Below are 7,500 nucleotides of genomic sequence, written 5' to 3'. Positions count from 1 at the left end.
ATACACACTTTTTAACCCCCCCCCCCAAATAAACACACATACATATATTTATGTTTTATTTCAGGCTATATATATCTTTAACAATTTTTTCTGTATCATTTTTATAGATGTTTTTGTCTATGTGTATAATATTTATATGGCTGTTGGATGTATGTTTATTGAATACACATATCCAGCAGTTTTTTACTGAATTTCTATTAAGTGATAATCTCTATATGTAACTTTTATAAGCTGTGAGATATACAGATACCTCAAGGAAGTTTTTCATGTGACTGTTTCTATTGTCTTCATTGGATGTTTGAATGCATGTTTTATTGGCTAGCTCTATGTATTTAAGTAGAGCAAGTATCTTTGTTTTTATAAAAGTCTGAAGAAGCGTTCTGAGCAACGCAAAAGCGCTTACTGTTTTTCAGTAATAAAGGATTTATTTATCATCATTTTTTGGTTTGAGTTCCTGGTTGACTTCGATTTTTTGGTTTGAGTTCCTGGTTGACTTCGATTGTCTTGGAGTATCTACCTCTTTTTTATTGGACTTCTTCATTTCGTTTGAGGTGATACATTACCCTGTTAGTGCTTTTTTTCTCATCATCCATATACTTGTTTAGCTATTGGTTCATAGGTAGTTACTAAGCATGCTATCTAGGAAACCATTGAGAAGTCTATCCCAATTTCTCATCTGCACCAAATTATTGTCTGGTTAAGTAAGTTGCTGTGGTGGTTTGGAAGCTTATCTCATTTCATTGTTCAACTAGCTCTTGCCTTGAACCAACAATCTTACATTCTGTGAAAGTTTTACTGTATGAGATCTGCTAGTGTTGTTTGATTAGGACCATTCCTTCATAACCATGTCTCTAATGTGATCAGTTCTTCTTTTTTTCATCTAATAAAGTCACCATAATTAAACATTTATTTCCTGTCTCACACCATTGTACCAGTATTTACATTTTAATCTCTTCATGTTTTGACTTTTGCATTTTCACTACCTAGGACTCCCATCTAATAACTTGTATCACCTTTAGCTGGGACAGAGTATTGCTTCCAGAATTTTAACCTGAAGGGCACATATGTTATAAATAATGCCTGTTCTGCAGCCTTTGCATGAGTTACCTATATGATATCATATTGTTTTCAAGGTCTTGCATCTCACTGGTCGACTTCACTTGAGTGAAAACTCTTTTCTTTGAACTCCTATTTGTCAAACCCTAATTGCCAAAAGCTTGCTCCATCGAATGGCCTTTTTAGCAAATTTTTTTCCTAGAGGAAGAAAACACTTGGCCATCATTTGGAATTTGCCCTTTTCCCCGCTTTAGTGCGATCTCAGATTTGGTATATTTAGTTGGGGGAGGTGCACCCCCTACCTTGCCGGATTTAAAATTTTGTGACATTTCTGGCGTTTGTTAGGCTAATCAAGCATTTTTTCCTCTTGGAAAAAAATTGCTAAAATGGCCATTTGATGGTGCAAGCTTTCAGCAATTGGGGTTAGACAAAAAGGTGTTTGGAGAAAGAGTTTCTGCTCAAATTATATAGACCCCATCTCACAGACAAAGCATCACATGACCAAGATCCTAGTCTCTTTAAGTACTAAGTCGTTACTTTTTGATCAGTAATGTCTGCTAAAATGCCTCTTAAAATTCTTAGGATTGCAATGGCAATCCTAGCAAAATAAGAAAAGAAAGTGTGAATCTGGGGGAATATCAAGTGCGAATTTGGGGGAATATATAGAAAGACTGAAGTTACAGTGGAGTATTCCTTAGAGACTGAGGCACAGCAGCCTTGGCATTAGTATGTATAATTAGAACAGGTGTAGGATTACAGGCCCTATGACAGGTAAATCCTGCTGCAACAATTCTTTAATAGTGTAACAGGGCAAGTTTCACATTTTTTTTATTTAAACTGCAGTTTATTTTTCAGTGTCAGAATTCTTAGTACTGGTCTCACATTTCTGATAGGAAAGTTTCTTGATACCCCTGGAGAATGATTACATTTGAATGGCCTATATTCTTTTCAACTGTTGCTCAAAATTTTTGATTTCCCTGTCCAGATGATTGAAAGATTACGCAACCATTTCCACTTTCTATTTCTAAATGATAACTTATTTGTTTAGTCAAAAGTTTGATGGTTTAACATTTCTTCATTTGCATTAATCGTCCATTCTGAAATTAAACTTCTATTGATATCAACGAAGCTGGCACTAGTAGGATGACCATGGGGCTTGGACCCCAGTCATCTGAATCAAATGATCATCCTGATATGGGAACCAGACCTAAAGAAGGAACTACATTTGCCACTGCCAGCTGGCCTCTACCGGTTTTTGTGAAGCACTCCTTCCAAAGAAATCCAAGGACACAGAGCCAAGAATGCAAACTCAAGAAGGTGACAACTTGAAAGTGCACAACATGAGGTTAGTAGTGAACCTATCAAATTTCATCTTGAATGAACAACAATTGTCGATATTAGGACATGGTTTGAGTTTTATTCCTGCTTTATCATCAGACCTTAATGAGTTTATGGCAGATATTAGACTCTTTTTGCAGGAATATCTCGCTGAAATGTTTATATAGCCACAATAATGAACAATCAGCGCATTTTCCTAGGAAACTTAGTAACTTTGTACCAGCAAATTCTTCAGCTACTGAACTCTTCCTGAAGTTATGTGAGGAAGAATTCAGGAAAATAAGAACACATACTATTCATAGAAACTTTTATAATATTACTTTTAAAGAAAGAGGGGCACTCCAGCAACTAAGAGCTAAGGACGATCTAGTGATCAAACCAGCTGATAAATGTGGCTGTATAGTTGTTATGGATGCTGGTTGGTATAAAGCTAAAATGAAGACTATGCTAGAGGATGGACAGACATATATTAAATTGGATAAACGCCAAGTGGATATTAAGATCAAAGCTGTGCAGCAAGAGCTTTATGATATGCTCATGGAGCAATGCTTAAATCAAGAACTTTATGATTACTTTGTTTGCCTGAACCCTGTGATTCCTAGCATAGGTGGTTTACCTAAGATTCACAAAGATTTAAAGGACCCTCCATTGCGTTCAATTGTATCAGGGAGAGACTGGATTACTGAATCATTATCCATCTATATTGAAGGTGAACTAAAAAAGGTCCTTTGTAATGTTGACACCATCTTAAAAGACACTGGTAGTTTTTTAAGGGACCTATACACTAAGACCAGTGGAATGACCAACTTTGAAAATGTCATATTGGTAACTATGGATATAACTAGTCTCTTCACTGTAATACCTAATGATAATGGTATACATGCCATGAGAACTATTTTGCTACGGAACAATGTCAACCCGCTTGATATGCACTTTGTTAGAACTGGTCCTGGAAAACAACATTTTTGTGTATGGAGAGGAATTTTATCTGCAGACATGGGGAGTAGCCATGAGCACCCCATGTGCAAATAGTTATTCGAATCTGGTCCTTGCACAATGGGAAAATTCTGAAGTATTAAGTGGTATTAATCCATGCAATGGTCATCTTCTTTATTATGGCCGTTTTGTGGATGATATTTTTATTCTGTGGAAAGGGGACAATGATGAACTAACCTCCTTTGTTGAATATATCAACCAAAATACTGATTTTCTAAAATTTAAGGTTAAGTCTTCAGAAGCAGAAGTAAAATTTTTGGATGTGGAAATCCATCTACATCCTATACAAGGTTTAAGTACCAATATTTATAGAAAACCTACATGGAATAATCATTATTTACACAGGCAAAGTATGAATCCAAAACACATTTTCAACAGTATTTATGAGAATCAAGTGTTACATGCTTTAAGGCTCTGTACTGAGAGAGAAGATTTTGATACGGAACAATTAAACCTTTGTGAGTGTTTGAGAGACAGTGGCTACAGGGATGGTCATTTGACATTGAGGAACAACCCTGAAGAGCTCAGGAGGTTTAAAGGGATACCCTATTTTTCATCTCAAACAACCACTCCCCATACATCTGCCTCTATGATGAAAGCCAATGAGATGCAACTTAAGTGCATGCTAACCTACAGTAATGACAGCTCGCAGATCTGTGAAGTAATTAGGAGATTCTGGCCAGTTTTGACCACAGGCAGTAAGATCAAAAAAGTAATTGGAGATACTCCTCACTTCCTTTTTAAAAATAAGAATATGAAGAGACTTTTATGTAATAAGGATGGTTTTACTCATAAAAAACATTCGGAGAGAAAAGGTACATTCAAATGTTATAAGTGTAAAGCTTGTTCACACATTGACATCACCAATTCTTTTACCCATCCTATTACACAAAAGGTTTATTCTTTGAATTGCTATGCTGACTGCAACACCAAGCATTTGGTCTATTTAGCAACTTGCTGCCAATATGAGGTGTTTTACATTGGCAAGACTAATCAAAGATTCAAGGACCGTATTTTGAGACATCTTAGGGATATCTCACATAAAGATACAACTAATGCATTGACTGTGCATCATCTTGATAACCCCACACATTATTTTAAGTTTAAAGCGTTGGAAGTAATGGCAGTGACAAACAGAGCAGGTGATACCATTAATCGAATGGAGTTACGCGAGATAAGCTGGATAGTCAACTTGCAAGCTCACCATCCACCTGGCCTAAACTCTGTTGTCCCTTTAAAACCTATATTGAAAGCTAGAAGAAACGCTAAAGGTCACTGATACAGCAAGTACCCCTTTAGAGCCTTTCTGAATTTTGAATTATGCTTCACTGACTATATTATATCCAATGAAAGTTTATTCTATATTTATTTCTGAGAAAGCCAATGATTGGCCTATTTTTGTTTTATGCAGTCAATAGCTTTTAGTATAATTGGTTCACTTAATGATCTTATGAACCAACTATCTTTGAGGTATCCTAAGGAACTGAATGGTGATTGGCTTTTGCCTCATTTGTATATTGGATGTACCTTTACTGAAACCGAAATGTTTTTATTCTTGACCTTGCGAACCAAGCACTCTTTTTGCTGGTTTTACAAGCTACTAGGTTCGTTCTGTGAAGCCATCCTGAAAAAATTCCTACATTTTGATTCTTTATAGTGTTTGTGTCACTGATGTGTAGCGACTTGGATTGATTATTAGGGGGCTGAGGTTGTAATCCTTGATATGAGACTTTGGCCAAGTTGATCATCCATTGACCATGTGAATATGGCAGTATGCAAACAACTTAGTTAGTCAGCATTTATATTTGTTCTTTCTGGGTTTAACTGTACATAATTTTTTTATGATTTTAATTTTATCCCTGATGTCATGCTATGAGCATATGCCTGTTTTTCATGAATGGCTAGTAATTGTTGTTACAGCTCTAACTAGCTACCTTCTACCAATGGGATAATATGTTTATTGATGAGTCGGTTGGCAACTGGCTTAAGGTTTCTGATACCTGATTTGGTAAGAGTTTCAACGATAGTCCTTGGGCCAATAAAGTATAAGGCAAGTCGGGCAATGAATAAAAATTGGTACAAGATTTATTTGGATATGGGTCCCTTTGAAGAATTGATACCATCTGAGCACACCTGGCTCTATTTATATGTTTTTGTATTTGGTATTTAAACAAGAAGTTTATAACGATTAGCTGTATAGTAAATATCTATCCCCACTGAGAGTTAAGAAGTGCGATGCCTATAACCTGTAGTATCGCAATCTTGTGATTATAGCATGTAGACCTGACTGTGCAAAGTTTCATTCTGTATTCAAAAAAATTTTATTTTGTCGTTATGCCTGTGAGTAAATTTTTGATTTATATGATTGGCTGACACCTTATGCCACAGCAACCAGCCAGTTGTATTTTCGTATCCAATAAGATAGTATGTCTATTGATGAGTCACTTGGCAATTGGCTTAAGTCTTTGTTATCTGACTGTACTTGAGAATTACTCAATGATTGCCTTTGAGCCAATTATGTATAAGGCATATTAGGCATTGAGCAAAGACTGGTGTGAATTCCGTTATTTGACTGGATGTGGGTTTCTCTAACAAATTGCCATCATTGGAGTATACATGATTTTATTTACATGTTTTAACTTTTTGCTTGACCAAGGAGTTTGTACTGATTAATTGCACTATAAATATTTATTTACATCTTGCGTTAAGAAGCGCGATGTCTGTACTTTGCAGCATTGTGGCTGGTGACTAATGTATATATCTTTAGCATTGCTATTTTGCGATTACTATATTTATACTTATATTTGTTTGTTTTGGTTTTGAATATCGCTATCCTGCGATCACCATATCTATATTATTTGTTTTTGGTTTTAAGTTCTTATTTTAGGAATATTATGATTATGATGTTCATTTGGAACTGTTTTATCTAGAGATCAATTTAATGTTCACCGAGGATGCTTTTATGTGGTGATCAGCGAATAATAGTGTCTATGATGTGATTGAGATCCTGATGCCCCTTTTTATTGTTGGCGGTTTCCTTGGATTTGTGTTTCTAACAGGGTGCGGATTTTGTTCCTTATGAAAACTTTTCCTACTGCCTAGCTTAGTAGCGGTCTTGGTGAGCTGACGCTGCTAGATGTATAATCTTCCTACGATAGCTAACTCAGATTTATGTTGCTCACAGTATGTGGAACATGTTGTTTTTTAAAAATTTTAAAAACTTCTTCTATTGGTTAAGCCTTTTATGAAGTGTTTTGCACTTTATTGACAACCAATGATGCATTTATTTTTCCTGCTGTTTCATTGGATTTGGGTGTTAAGAATGGAGTATTTTCTGATACTCTGGTTGATTAGTCTGTTTCTTCACCTATAGGGATACAATGTTTTAACGATAATCATTAGCTACTAATCAACCAGGGTGTAAGAAATGAAAAAAATGATTGGCTTAGTTTTCTTTTTAAATGGGAAGTAGCAATTAGAAATACGATCTGATGAAGGCTGAATAGCTGAAAGCGCTTATCCATTGTTTCTTGTTTTATTTATTTCTACTGTTTTGTATACACGTTTGTATACACATTTGCTTAATAAATAGTTTGCTCCATTGGATTGTCTGCTTCGGATGTGATAAGTCTAAAGGTTTCACTATTGCCGTGGTGGTGCTTCGAAGTCTTTTTCTTTTGCTGATGTCCTTTTGTCTTCAGCACCTTCAGCAGAGACTGGAAGTAATTTTCTCCTAGATTTATTCAGAAATTCAGTGTTATGCATTTGTCATGCTACCTTTCAATGAAAGGTACCCCTGAAATACAATTCCCTGATCCTAGTTCTCTGCATTGTGCAGGCCCCGAATATTTTTTGCATTATTTTATTGCAATGGGACTGCCTGCAGAAATGCTAGTACATGTTTCACCCTTGCAGGGATCTCCTCTTTTCTCCACAGCTGTGCAAATGTGGAGTTAGTTTATATTAGTAAAGTGTATGGAGAGCAATGCTCCTCCCTTGTTAGGTTATAGAGGTATTGTCACATTCAAGAAATGTATTTTTGCTGTGCCTTGTCACATTGATGACATGCCTTTTTGCTGTGCCTTGTCACATTGATGACATGTATTTTTG

This window comes from Protopterus annectens, chromosome 3.part0 (genome assembly GCF_019279795.1).
Source record: "Protopterus annectens isolate FY-2018-M chromosome 3.part0, PAN1.0, whole genome shotgun sequence".
In the NCBI taxonomy this organism is placed as follows: Eukaryota; Metazoa; Chordata; order Ceratodontiformes; family Protopteridae; genus Protopterus; species Protopterus annectens.
Note: the sequence above shows the minus strand (reverse complement) of the source record.